Genomic DNA, 15,781 nt, shown 5'->3' with positions numbered 1-15,781 from the left:
ATGGAATCCATTTATAACTGACCCCACATTGATTTACTGTGTGACCCTGGGGAAGGAAATTCACTCTTTCTATTTTTTAATTTATATGGTACAGGTGCTATTATTTACAGAAATAATGAGATAAATTTAAAATGTCCAATGAAGAAGAAACTATATAATGTGTCAGAAATCTTGTCATTTTATTTATTTATTTATTTGTTTGTTTGTTTGTTTATTTATACTGGCAATTCAATCCATGTGCATTTAAACACTGAGTCATACCCCCAGCCAATTTTAGTTTTTATTTTGAGATAAGTTGCTGAGGACCTTGCTAAGTTGCTGATGATGGCCTCAAACTTTTAATCCTCCTGCCTCAGACTCCCCAACTACTTGGATTACAACTAGGTGCCGCTGCACCCGGCTGGTCATTTATTTGAAAAGACTACTCTATAAACTCTACAGAAGCTTCCTCATGTGGTCAGATAACTCAGTCTATGCAATAGTTAAAAGCAAGTGCTAGAGACTGTAAATGAAATAACATATCTAATACTTCTTTCCAACAAGGAAAGAATGCCATGTTACATATGACAGGGGTCGTGTATCATGAACATTAGCTGGCCACCACTGGGTAGTAAGGGCACAATATAATGTCAATCAGAGCAGAAAATGGGTTAGAAACCACTTATTCTCTTCTTATCAGAGAAAATTATAAGAAAAGCGATGCTGGGGATTCATGGTGTAGTTGGAGACTCTCACACGTGTGTAGTCAGCCACTCTCCACAAGATTTACCTGTTGGTGCAGCCATGCGTGAGAGCATCTCCATTCATGTGGGCCAGGCCGGGGCACAGATGGGCAATGCCTGCTGGGAGCTCTACTGCCTGGAGCACAACATTCAGCCTGATGGCACTGTGCCTAGCAATAGGACCCTGGGGAGTGATGAAGACTCCCTCAACACCTTCTTCAATGAGACAGAGGCTGGCAAGCATGTGCCCCAGACTGTCTTTGTGGACCTGGAGACTGCTGTCATAGATGAGGTAAGAACTGGCATTTTAGGCAGCTCTTCACCCTGAGCAGCTGATATCTGGCAAGGAAAATGCTGCAAACAACTATGCCCATGTTCACTATACTGTGGGGAAGGAGATCATTGATCTGGTACTGGAAAGAATCCAAAAACTGACAGAGCAGTGCACTAGACTACAGCTTCCAATCTTCCACAGCTTTGGAGGCGGCACTGGCTCAGGCTTTACCTATCTGCTGTTGAAACAGCTTTCTGTTGACTATGGCAAGAAGTCCAAGTTGGAATTTGCTATCTACCCAGTCCCCCAAGTGTCCATAGTGGTAGTAGAGCCCTATAATTCCATCTTGACCACCCACACCACCCTGGAGCACTTAGACTATGCCTTTATGGTAGACAATGAGGCCATCTATAGTATCTGCCGCCATAACCTGGACACCAAGTGCCCAACCTACACCAACCTCAACCGGCTCTTTGACCAGATTGTGTCCTCCATCACTGCCTCCCTGCATTTTGATGGTGCCCTCAACGTGGACCTCATGGAATTCCAGACCAATCTGGTGCCCTATCCCCGCATCCACTTTCCCCTGGTGACCTACTCACCCATTGTTTCAGCTGAGGAGGCCTATCATGAGCAGCTCTCGGTGTTGGAGATCACTGGTGCCTGCTTTGAACCCTCCAATCAGATGGTCAAGTGTGACCCTCGCCACAGCAAGTACATGGCCTGCCATGTGCTGTATCCTGAGACGTGGTGCCCAAAGATGTGAGTGTCGCCATTGCCTCCATCAAGACCAAGTGCACCATCCTGTTTGTGGACTGCTGTCCTACAGGTTTCAAGGCTATCATCAAATACCAGCCCCCCACAGTGGTGCCTGCGGGTGACCTAGCCAAGCTGCAGCAGGCAGTGTGCATGCTAAGCAACACCACAGCCATCGCTGAGGCCTGGGCCCACCTCAACCACAAGTTTGACCTGATGTATGCCAAGCGGGCATCTGTGCACTGGTATGTAGGTATGTAGGTGAGGGCATGGAGAAAGGAGAGGTCTGTGAGGCCCGAGAGGACCTGGATGCCCTGGAAAAGGATTATGAAGAAGTGGGCTCGGAGTCTGTGGATGGCGAAGATGAGAGCGAGGAGTTCTAGGGCATCCTGGCAACTGCCACATCTGGTGTCTCACTCCCCAGTTTTTTTTTTTTTTAATCTCTCATTCCACTGTCTCCCCAACACCCTGCAAATACAATTGATGTCTCAATTGAAAAAAAAAGAAAAGCACTGCTGATAGTCCTCAGCTATGTATCTTTCCACATTAGATTTTGAAGTATGTTTCATAGAAGTAGATATCCCTCGAGAATAATTCAGATCACTGAAATTTTATATTAGAAAAATATTTTTCTTATAGATATGAAACTTTTCCCCTACTCAGTAATGTGGAAATAATCCCCAATTTTTAAACTTAAAAAATACTGAATTAAATATTAGCAAGCATTCTCTTGAACTTTTGCAGTAATGGGTGTAGGCAAATGTCCATGAGGATGATGGAATGTAAGTGGTAATCATGAACTGAAGAAATGGCTTTGCTGAAAAATTGTAGGTACAGCATATGGGTGGTGTGGTATCCGTGAGGAGGAGACAGGATATAATCCTTGATCAAGCTGAGAGTTTCACTTTCTTTTTATTTGATCTTTATACTTACACATGACAGTAAAATGTATTTTGACTATGATATTAACATGCTATAATTAGGTGTACAGTACCTTCTTGGCATTGTCACACAATAAAAGAGTGAACTTGAAAATCATTTCATGTCTTCATTGATTTAATGTAGTAAAAACTGTATTAACAAAATAAATATTCTAAATTTATAATTTTTATTGAAATGAAAAATGGTACAACAGTTGAATGACCGATAATAAAGAAGGGCTATACTACACCACAATGTTCCATATAATTTAAGACTGATTATATGACCATTACGTTTACACATAGAAGTGAGAGTTTAGATTATTTTGGGGAAAGGTCAAGGGCATCAATACGAAGGAAAATAAGAACTAACATAACTAGATGAAGTGAAGTGAAGTGAAGTAGTCTTCTCAAGTTATTCAGCCATGAAATCAACAACATGTCATCTCCAGATGGGAAAAAGGTGTCAATTACTAAACTACAATTGAATTCCAGAAAATGATAGATGCTATTTTCAAACTGGCTTATATCGCCATTCTTGGTAAATAAACTAATTTTTTTTGCAAAAAATCTATATTGTTATTGAAAAGCTACATTAAAATGTTTTAAAAAGAACATTCCAGGCTATTTGAGAGTCTCCAAAATTGTATTACTAGATAAAAACATGGAAAAAAACCCCACATATTAGCTCCAAGGTATTGACTGATTCATTAATGTAAAACCTATCTATTGTCATTGACGATGATAGGTACTGAGGGTTAGTCTCTGCCCTCACAACCTAACACAATAACCACTACTAAACGACCCCTAAAAATAAAAAGTCTCCCACAAAAGGAAATCATCCAAAGTAATGGCATTGGTTTAGGGGGTTGAGTTGTTGGTGATCTCTTTGCCTCTCCTTTATTTTCTCAGTTTCTTATGCAGTAACCCTTTCCGTTAAAGCACCCGAAGAATCAGTGTTATGAACTTAAACTCATTCATCTAATGATTGATAATGATCCTTATTTTATACTTATAGAAAATAAAGTTGAAAAAATTAAAAATCTTCCTTCAGGCTCTTATCATGGAGTAATTTCTATGCAAAACATTTTTAGGATGAGTTTTGTCTCCATATCCTGGCATCAAGGAGGTGTGTCTTGGTATTAATAGACTTTTTTGTCATTCATATTTGTAATAGTTTGTATAAAGCTTACAACATGTATTGAATGCTTGTAGATCCATATTCTTGTAAGTGTACTGCAGCTTATGTAATTATGGAAACATAGCTTTGGGATTCTATTAATAACTGAAGGGACCCATCAAACATTTTTAAAATAACATAATCCACCTGCCCATCTGCAAATGTGCATGCATTGTATTTATAGCTACATATGCTCCCATGTGAAAATGATATCTAATGTCCTTCATCTGCTTTAGAGTGAAAGAGCTTGATTCCACACACTTCTTCCAGGCTCAACAACAAAAAAGAAAGAAAGAAAAGTCATGTTTTAACAATCTTTGTTTTTAGTCAGGCATACATATTTGTCCAGATGTGTTATTGAGTTATGAAATCATCTGTCCTGTATTATAAAAGGATTGGAATCTCCACTAATTTCTGAGTTTTTGGATATGTGCAGTTGACTCATTTGAATCTTGAATAATAGGATTTATTTAGGCAGACTAACTCATTTTAAGACCTAGTAAAAAGATTTCAGTGAGAAACTTATCACAGTTTTGAGACTTTTCCCAAGTCATGTTGCCTGAGTCCTTGTTTTTTCCAGAATAGACACTCGGATACCAATCTGCAGCAGAGGACAGGTTGCAGTCCTAACCACAGGACAGAGATAAATTGTTCTGTGACATGGCTAATACTTATAAAATGCTTTTGTCACAGCCTGTGCAACAACGTATAAAATTCTTGCTAGGTCTGAGTAAAAGTTAGAAAAAGGAGTAAAAGGGGGAGAAACACAAAAACAGAAAAAAAAAGGGGGGGGGAGTTCTAAGAAGGAGACAATCATACTTGAAATTACTAGGTAACTAAATTTTTCTTACATGCATGTGGATGCATGCATGTTTAGGTGAAAGTGTGTATGTGTGTGTATGTACTTACAAAATAGACTGGGAGGAATCTTAATTAACATTTTTAAAAAGAAAATAAGAAAAATAGGTAAGATTGGAAATGTGTTCAATTTTAAATTTTAGAAATACCTTACATAATTTAATTGAGATAAAATGCAAAGTTGAATGTTTGCTTTGCTATTGATGCTAAAGATGAAAATTATCTCGAGAATGATTAGTTTATTTAATTCATTAAAAAGTATCAAGCACTCTTGTGGTATTTGGCCTATTGTGAATTACCTTGTCTTATAACAGCTCTGTAAGTTGAGTACCACACTTGTCATTATATCTTTAAATGGGGAGTTTAAGAAATGAAGAGGTGGGGTACTTTTCCTAAAATGGGAAAAATAGTGAGTGACACAACTAATTCCTCAGAATAAACTAATAATCACAGCATAGCTTGTGATTTATAGTATTAGGCCACTGACCTACTAACAAAAATTATGTATAGCATATTTTACCAGTACCATTGAATGAAACAGTGATCATATATATTATAAAAATATGAAGGGCTATATCAATACTAAAATGTTAAGCAAGTGATATGTAGCATATATATTAAAATGAGAAAAAGGTTAAATTGAAAATACAATTCACATATTCACCTTATGGTTTTCAATCCAATTTTTAAACTGCAAGTAATATACCTATTTTGCTTAGGCAATTCTGTCTTTTCACTCATGGATTTAGTTGAAAATAAACTTAGAGAACACAAACTTACATTCTTTTTGTTGAAGAGTAGCTTCTAAATGAAAATAAAATAGTTTTTGAAGACAATATGATAAGAATAACTAGTGAAATGAGTCATTTTAAATAACTTAGCTCTGAAGTTTTCCTTGGGTTAAACACAGCCTTCATTAATTGAGATAATGTAAATGTGACATGAAATCCAGCTATTTACATTTTTATTCTTGGCAGGGAAGATAAAAGTGTTTTCTTGGTCCACTAGGGCTCAGGGTAAAGGACCACAGCTTAGGTGGCACAAATTTATCTTTTCCAAAAAGTGAAAGTTAGACATTTGCAATCATACTTTTGGTTAGAGACCATGGTTGGATTTCTTCTAACATATCTCTCTTTCCCTGTTATTTTCCTGTGGACCCCTTTTCCTGGAAGGAGGCCTACATGGCATTCTGTCCAGAGAGAGACACGCTTTTCCGGCAACTCAAGAGACTGGGGCCTCATCTCCTGTCCTGTGATCCGTGAACAGGATCTTCTGTGGTTGGTAAAAGAGGTCTTCTGTGGTCTGTGAGCCTGTCACCTCCTGTATTCCAGAATTGCTTGTTACTTTCTTTTACTAGTCAGTAATCTGCCAAATAGGCTACTAACTGCTTATACAAGGCTTGACCTTTAAGGTATATGACTAGCTTAATTGCAAAAGACAGTGTTATAAGCAATAAAGACAGAAGCAACTTTCTTTGTGACAAGTGCTCCATCTCCCCCCAATAAAGTTCTTCTCCTCAGACCTCGGTGCACAGAGATGGAATTCCTTTTCCCATTGTTTACCACCTAGAGCAGTGTGACTACTCAACCTCCCTTGTTGCAGACTGTGCAACATTTTCCCATGGTCTTCCTCTGTATGTCTGTAGGTTAACTTCTTCTCTTGAGGACATGAGTAATATTTGACTAAAGACCTCCCTAATGACCTCATTTGACTTTGTTTCAAAGATGGGTATAGGGGATTGAACCCAGGAAAACTCTACTACTGAGCTATGCCTCCAGCCCTTTTTTTCACTAAATTGCCCAGGCTGGTTTCAACTTGAGATCCTTCTTCCTCAGTCTCCTGAGTCACTGCAATTTCAGGCATGTGCCACTGCATCCTGCCACCTTATTTAACATTAAATACTGTGTAACACCCTCTCTCCAAACCCAGTCTCAATTTGAGATACCAAGATCCTTTCAACTTTTGAGTCTTGAGGAGACAAGATTCAACTCCTAATAGATGATATGGATATTTCTGGAATATTGGCTGTTAACTATGAATTCTACAATGTTTAACTGAGGGAGCAAAGTTTGGACCTTCTAAGGACCATCTCTTTCCATTAAAATATATGCAGAAAAGATTTGAAGTTTATTAGAGAAAGAAAAGTATATCATCAGAGAAAACTGCATGATACTAATACCCCAGAACCTATTTTTTGTTATTTATTGCACTGCTTTCTATATTGACATATGGATGTCAAGGTCAGCTGTATTTTAACCATGAATATAGAAATGTTTTCTGGAGTGTGCCAAAATAGAGCACTGTTAATATGGTAGTTTCATTCACAAAAACACTATTTGATTTTAGAATAGTTGAGTGTTCTAATGATGATGCTTATAATACAATAGCTGGACATTTGGAGACAGGAAAGAACTTAGCACTTGTTAGAAATGTCTACTACTGGGTCTTTTAGAACTCCAAGGAATTGGATGGTTTGTGATACAGGGATTGGTGAGAGAGATAGAAAGCAAATTTGTTTTCATCTGAATTTATGGACAACAACATTTTGGTCCTTAGAGCTAGGGCAAGAATTTATTTTATATGTAACACTTCTTATAGCAGTTATTTATTGTATTTAAAATAGTTTTCTCCCTTTTTCCATAGCAAATATAAGATAGTGGTTTCCCAGTTGTTCTCTTTTGCTTATCTATTGCAAGGTTCTCTAAGTTCTCAAGTCATAAATAGGACAGGGTTACTCTGTCTCCTTTTGGAAACCAGTGTTTTTTCATTTTCTTATCTATGTTCAGTCACTTATTAAACCTCTATGTTATTTACTATTTGCAATTCTCAACTGTCTAACTTTAATGGAATAGCTTTATATTTCACATATTACTGGACTTTTAATTTCATATTAATTTATTTTAATGCTGATTACCTATGCCATTTACATATTCTATTGGATTTTTGTACTCTAATGACTTTATAATAATAACCCTCTAGGGTACAAATAATTCTGTAAACTATTCCATTAAGTAGCATTTAACAAAATCCTTCTTACGAAGTAAATTTCTGTGTTTTCTGAAATTTAAGAAAATCTTTAATTATTGATTTGAATTTGCTACATACCAAGTTTTAAATTCACCTTATATAGATCCAAATTTGGCTCAGGAAATTTTATGGCATATGTATATTGAAACTCTTCTTTTCCTTTTGCCTTAGAGGAAAGGAGAAGCACACACACACACATACACACACATACACAAACACAGACTAAATGATGTTTAGCTCATTTACAGAAGTCAGGGTAAGGGGCAGAACAAAGGAGAAAGATTTAAGATTTTTATTTCCTTTTAGTTTTTAGAAGTAAAACAAATACAAGGAGTGAGACAGGGTTTTAGAAGCCTAGGTTTAAATATGTTTGAACAAATGTGAATTCTTTTTTATTTTCCCTTAATTTGATTAGAGCATCTTTAATATAGACTGTCACTAGAAAGCCTAGAACAGAGCATATCTTTAATTTTGAGGTTTCAAGATGCAAATCTAAGAAAGTGGACCATTGATTATATTTATTTGTCATCCCCTCCAGTTGTTTTAAATGCTTTTTCAAATATGCAAATCTGTCAACCTTGTCATTCTAAGTATATATAGTGAATATTTAGGTGAAACATCAACTTAAGTGAGGAAGTTATACTTTTGTTGACAGCATTCTCTTGGAAGAAACATCAGCTTTCTTTTTAACTGTTTTCATTACTGCATTATAATTATTCATGAATGGGATTCATTCAGTCAGTCACATGTGCACATGACACGATTTATTTATTCCTCAGTATCTCCCCTTTCCACCTTTCATCCCTCCCTCTCTTTCTAGTCCTCTACTCTTCTGGTCCTCCTTTTTTCACTTTTATGAATGTTCTTTTCATTAATCCATTATAATTATACATAAAGGTGGGACTCACTGTGATAACTGCAGCATTCTTGTAGATGAAGTCGTTAGCACATAAGATGGAAACCATTAAATTCTAGCATGAATGCTTAATAAATCTGTTTCCTATCTAAGCAGAAGTAACAATAATATTAAAATTAAAATCTCAACTATCATTGATTGTAAAATTCAGAATAAAAAAAAAGCGGCCCTATTTTTTGATTTTTTCTTTTTTTTTCAGAGAATATCCTGATTTGATAGAAACACAATGCAAAATGTGAGAAATTTTCTTTGTGTGAATTAACATCGGATGAATGAATTTAAAATGAATCATTTGGGCTCACATGAATTGGAGACTCATCAAGTCTATGTCTTCACCTATTCCCTCACCAACTCAACAGGGAAAACATAATTAAATGTTGAACCAAACATATGGAACACAATTTCACACAACCAAATAATAAGAAATAATTAACACAGCCAAGAAAACATGGTAACTACATATAATTTATTTTAGATGATATCCTGGGACAGAAAATGAATGTTAGATTAAGAAAAAAGAAAAAACAACTACAGATTTTTTAGTAAATTAAATACTTCATTAATCACTATATATCAGTATAGGTTCATTAGTTATAACAAATGTGCCATACTTACATAGTACTGCTAACATTAGGAAAAATCAAGAAGGAAGATATGAAAACTTCAAACTATCCTTTATGGGGTTTTTTTCCTCTGTGAGTGTAGACTATTCTACATAAAAGTTTGTTTTACTAACAGGAAGAGTATAGACATCAATTTTAAAAAATAGATTAATCTCAAGAGTATTTACAAATACTGCTCTTCTGATCTGAACATCTAATTGATTTAGGCAAAGACCTATTTACTTAGGAATCCTGGATAAAAAGTATTTAATAAGCATAATATCAAGAAGTCAGGGCTCAAATTGTTTTTGTGAAACTAAAGTAGATTTTGAAGATGAAACAAAAAGACTCACAGATACCTTTTTTCCCTGGGACTCTTGTGGAAAATTGTAGTGATTTTCTTCCCCCAAAATTGGTAAAAATCCCCAAGTTTTCATACTCTTGTATCAGAAACAAAAGGAAAAATTTGTTGATTGCATATAAACAGAGAGTTGGACTTGTAAGATAGTCTCTTTGAGTGAAGTAGAAATTTCTCATTTAGGTACCATTTGGAGCAACATGAAGTTTGAGAATTGGCAAACTTTTATAAATGAAAAGTATTTAGGAATGGTTGACCTTTAATTGTACAAGTATTGTTTTTATTTATTGGCTGACTTTTGGAAGCACAGTTACTGAAGTGAACTGTCATTGATTTATGGAATGAATATAAAATTAGTGCCAGAAGAGGGTAGAAATAACAAGGTCGAGACATATTTTGTAAAGATAATAGATATCATTCCATAATGGGAAAATATAAGAAGTTATACCTTTAAAAACAAATACAAAACTCAAGAGAAAGGGGGGGAAAATGAAAGAAAATGTGATTGAACACAAAGTAGAAAATCTGCTAAAAAAATGAAGATAAATGTAATTGTTAACTGATACCAAAAAAATATAAATTTACTTAATTTATTTGAACATACTTGGAGTTTCCAGTATGGAGGGCTTGAATGTCTTTTGGTCAGATTTATTCCTATGTTCTATGCATTATGGGTTATTATTCAGAAATAGTAATCTCCAAATATACAGTTTTCCTGTACATATTTATGTTACACATTTGTCATATAATTATTTCATATGCATACAGCATAGTTACACATCCCATCATTTCTTTATGTTTCTCTTAAAACTATCAATAGTGCATTTACTATTCACTCTATATGAGTTTTTCGAAAACTTCTTAGTTTTGTTCTTAGACTTTTATCAATGTTTTCTAATAGTATGGCCTAATTAGTTTAAAATTGTATTTTCTAGTTGTTTATTGATATTATATGGGACTGATTTTCTCTTGTATAATTTTGCAGTACTTACAAAGTTTCTTGCCAATTCTAATGGCATACCTGTAGACTTCTCTGTGTTTTCTACACAAGAAGTCATATCAATAATGAATTATGATAATATCTTACTTCAACATCAACTATTATTATAAATGTCATTAATTTATTTTGTTTCATTTTACTGAATATGTTCTAGAGAATTTATAAATGTAATAGATTTGAATATTACATTGTCAAACACTATTTGACAAGGAGAAATGATAGTGTGCTCTGTCATTTAGTTATACACAAATTACTGTGGAAACAGAGCCGAAAAGACAGTGGAGTTAAGGGATATACACAGAAATAAAGGGCATTTCTCATAGATGAATGAAAACTACATCTGAAAACAATACAGAGAGTATGATAAAGTGCCAATCTCAGGTCTTGAGAGTGACATAGATTCATGTTGCCACCCAGAATTAGGGTAACATGAGAGAAAAATATGTCATGATCAACACTCACAGTCTTCATAATATTAAGTAATCTGGAGAAAGACTCTGTAAAGTCTTTAGTTGGTTATTAAGCACATAGAAATAACCCTGGCAATTTCAGAAAATCAGATCATAAAGTAAAAATTACCCAGAATTCCAGCATTCTGAAATAACTACTTTCACATTTTGGTTTATTACTTGTCCATTTTCATCAATACTCTGTACTTCATAGAGTATCACATTAGGGGACAAAGTATCAGGTTGCCACGACATAGGTGGTGCTGAGATTAGTCATTTGTTCAAGGTGGTCTCTCTCAGACCTCTTTGTTAAACATTTAAAAATTGTAATTCATTTCAATACACCATTCAAGTGTTTCAAAGCAAAATTGGGGTAAGATGCCACAAATGCATATTTTTATACTTGCTTTTCTCAGGAAACTGATTTTGAAAACCCTGAATTTTTATTATAAGTTCACTTTAGATGATTTTCTTGAAAGCAAAGCCATTTTTCTATATGCAATGTATTTTTTAAAACCAAATGCAGACTCTCAACATAGTAGAAATTCGTTTATATTTTAAAATAATATTCCACGTGTCATCCAGGAGACATCAGCAGCCAACATACACCCAAGGGACTGTAATCAATGAAGGACCTCAGGCACTGCATTGTGCAACCATTCCCCACATTTGTGCCCAGATTTTCCTTCCATGGTTTCATCCCAGCAAATGACTGAATGCATCAGCTGTATTAATTTAGACCTTATATCAGGGCTCCCCCAAAGTTTGAATTTGCTTTAAGGACATCCTGAAACCTTCCTCAAACGTCTTTGTAAGATGCTTTCACCCAACTTTTCTAACTTTACTGAAAGTCGGGCTTCTATTGTCTTCTATTGTCTTCTCATACCTACACATCTTGATCCTGCACTATTGTCATTTTCCTTTAAACAAGGCTTTTTCACTAATAAAATCTTGAAACATTTAATATTGCCTGGGTGTGTGCTTCTCAGGGTATGTAGGCCATGCAGTGGTGGATAGTTGGCTCTTCCCTCCTCACTGGGTTTCCTAGCTGGTTATGTTTACCCTTCACATTCTTATCCAAATGTTTGTATACATTCAGGAGAAAAGATAAAAGAGTAAAATTTATTCCTTCTTTTTAAGAACTATTCTTTTTATTTGTTCTACTTAGTCATACATCACAATAGAATGCATTTTGACATATCATACATGAATGTAGAATATCTTCTCATTTTTCTGGTTGTACTTGATATAGAATTATCGTTATGTAATCACATATGCACATGTGGTAATAATGTCTGATCACTCTACTATCCTTCCTACCCTCACAATCCCTCACCTCTCTTCACTCCCCTCTGTCTAATTCAAAGCACCTCTATTCTGTCCTAGCCCCCAAACTGTTATTGTGAATTAGCTTCTGCTTCGGTTCCTTGGGATTAGCTTATTTTGCTTAGCATGATATTCTATAGCTCCATCCATTTACTGGCAAATGCCATAATTTCATTCTTCTTTAAGACTGAGTAATATTCCATTGTGTAAATGTACACTTTCTTTATCCATTCATCTATTGAAGGGCACCTAGGTTGGCTTCATGAATTGAGTTGCTATAAACATTGATGTGACTGTGTCACTGCAGTATACTGATTTTAAGTCCTTTGGTTATAAACTGAGGAGTGGGATGGCTGGGTCAAATGGTGGTTCCATTTAAAGTTTTCTTAGAAATCTCCACACTCTTTTCCAGAGTGATTGCACCAATTTACAGTCCCATCAGCAATGCATGAGTGTACCTTCTTTCCCCACATCATCGCCAACATTTATTGTTGCTTGCATTCTTGATAATTGCCATTCTGACTCGAATGACATGAAATCTCAGTGTAGTTTTAATTTGCATTTCTCTAATTTCTAGAGATGTTGAACATTTTTCATATTTTTGTTGATTGACTGTATTTCTTCTTCTACAAAGTGTCTGTTCAGTTCCTGTGCCCATTCATTGATTGAGTTATTTGTTGTTCGGGTGTTGAGTCTTTTGAGTTATTTATATATCCTGGAGATAAATGCTTTATGTGAGGTGCATGTGGTAAAGATTTTCTCCCATTCTGTAGACTCTCTCTTCATGTTCTTGATTGTTTCCTTTGCTGTGAAGAAGCTTTTTAGTTTGATTCCTAATCTGACATGATGGAGATTTGGGTCTACTTGCTCTTCTTTTAGGCACAGGGTCAAAATTTATGACTCGTAAGGCACACTCATGTAGTTTTGCTTTGATTTGTTTGTTTTGTTTTGTTTTGTTTTGTTTTGTTTTGTTGTCCTCTTGAGATAATTGAAAAAAAAGAAAAATTTCTAATCATTTAAGAAATAAAGTTCTAATTGGTCTCAAAGGGGAAAAGAGCTGAAGTGTAAAAGATGTGAACAAAAGAAAGTAAAAAAGGAAACATCCATCTGGAGTAATAATTAAAAACTAGCAAGGCAAATCAAGTCCATTTTTAAAAATACATGTCTATATAATTGAGCAATATGTCATTACATACAGGTGACTTATATATCCTACAGAGATTCATTAAAGATAACATAACTTAAATTGTTGAACATTGTTCATTAATGAGTAGATGGGGAAAATATACTAAAGCACAATGGAAGTTTGTGAATTCCTAGAGTATGGAAAAGGGTTCTTTTTACCTCTCTTCTAACAGTCATTGACAGTGGTTTGCAAGTGGTAAACAATCTACATTAGAACATTAGGTCAATCACATAATCACATCAGCAAGTGTGACAGACAATACATGTAATCTTAAAATGTGACACATACATATGTATATGCATGCACATGTGCGCCTGTATATAAAGACATTCCTACCTACATTCATTTATACACACACATCTGTATTACAGGACATTCAGCAAGTTCTGTAGAATCTGTTTGATATCTTTCTAGGTTGTTTTTCACATTCTTGAAACAATGATATACTGAAGGAACAGTGCCAGTAAAATCTGTAAAATGACTAAATCAAACTTCTGTTTGCCATCTGCTGTAAGCATTTATGCTGTAAGCATAAAACGAATTAATGATCCTTTTGTTGATGAATGTAGATATGTTTATTGTAGAAATTCATGAACCACTCATCCAAAATTTAGAATAGAACAGTTCATGCAGGTAGTACTTGTTGCAGTAATATTTGTAGTGATATTTTTTCTTTTTATATTTTGAAAAACTATAGAACAATAGCAAAGAAAAAAATAGTTTCAGAAATGTAGTTCTGTGGAATGATAACTGCAGTACCAGCCAAAATAAAGTTATGAATAAAATCACTACAAATATCATACATGAAGTAACACTAATTACAAATGCCAAACATAATTACATTAATGTATTAAAACATTAACATAAAAGCACTAAAATTAGTCCACCTTTAAGATTTAGGGCTATTACATGTATGTAATATTAAGAAATCATAGTAATTATCATCAATAATAGAAAAATACTGTTATTATGATATTGAAATTAACAATATTAAATATAATATAATAAATAATATAATATATAATATAAAATAATATATAATATAATATAATATAATAAATAAACGGTGCCTCAAATTAATTTATCATATTAATTAGCACATATTTATTTTTAGGAATATATATGAAGTGGAAAGCACCAATAAATTTTAAAAATATTAAGTGATATAATTCTAGCGATCCATACTTATAAAACTGAAAACCCTTTTTCTTGTCAGTTTTCACTTAACAGCTTAAGGTGGAATGACTTAAGGTTCATTCCTTGATGGCCTTCTCTCTCCATTCTCTCTCCCCTTATAACTTAACTAGTTAAATTGCATTAATACCATTTATAGACACAAAAGTCATATATCAAAATCCTTAATCAATCCATCCTTTATGTGTTCCAGATTGCTATATTTAGCTTCATGCTGGAGAACTGGAGGAACCAAGAGATGCTCAGTACAAGAAGCTGGAGTCTCAGAAGAAGAGGTACCAATGAGGCAGCCCCAGACTTGAGAATTTGGGTCCATAGAGTTCCTGGAGAACAGCCACAAGAGTTCAGGCTGGAAGAGTGAAGAAACTGGAATCCAATCCATGCATGATGGCCATGGTAACAGATTTACCCACTCAGGAAGAATCCTGTTGGCTCCACTGAAGCTTCCTCCTCCTCCCTTTTGGTCCTTCCCAGCCCCAGCCTCTTGGACACTGCTGCCCACATTCAGGTCAGGTCTCCCCTCTCAGTTTGCTGTTCCACACACTGTTGTCTGGGCACACCCTCACAGACACCAGAAGTCTCCCAGGCCTAGACTTCTCCCAAACCATTCTAGGTGACAATACTGACTAACCACCATGTTTGACTCTTTACCCCGCCTGGCATTTTTCTCCTCAGATATTCTTTCACCTCCTTCTATGTTTCAGTCCGGCTTCCTACTCATTGCTGCCAACTTGATTTTCCTTTAAAAACTGCAATTTCTGCAGTTTTTTCCAGAGATGTTAGTATAAAGCATTTAAAATGATGTCTGGCATGGTGGGCAAGTAATAAAGTTATAAAATGAACAAAGGCTTATCAAAAGAAAAATAAGCCTTTTGAAAAATTACCTACAAAAAGAATGTTTCTTGTTTTCTTGATAGAAACATTAGGGTAAATGTTTGTTTCAAGCAAGCCTACAAATGTTTTAAATTAAAAATATAGACATAAATTTAAGTGAGATATATTGATATATGTAG

The 15,781-nt window shown here is 34.9% G+C and overlaps 1 pseudogene across 1 annotated transcript; it reads left to right on the top strand.

Moving 5' to 3' along the window:
- Window positions 1-603: 603 nt before the first annotated feature.
- Window positions 604-2,238, top strand: LOC306659612 (tubulin alpha-1C chain-like; annotated as a pseudogene). The gene has a single exon. The product of its transcript is annotated as a tubulin alpha-1C chain-like (transcript).
- The last annotated feature ends 13,543 nt before the right edge of the window (window positions 2,239-15,781 follow it).

Source organism: Sciurus vulgaris (genome assembly GCF_902686455.1).
Source record: "Sciurus vulgaris genome assembly, chromosome: 4".
NCBI classification, from domain to species: Eukaryota; Metazoa; Chordata; class Mammalia; order Rodentia; family Sciuridae; genus Sciurus; species Sciurus vulgaris.
This window is presented reverse-complemented; position numbering and strand designations above follow the sequence as displayed.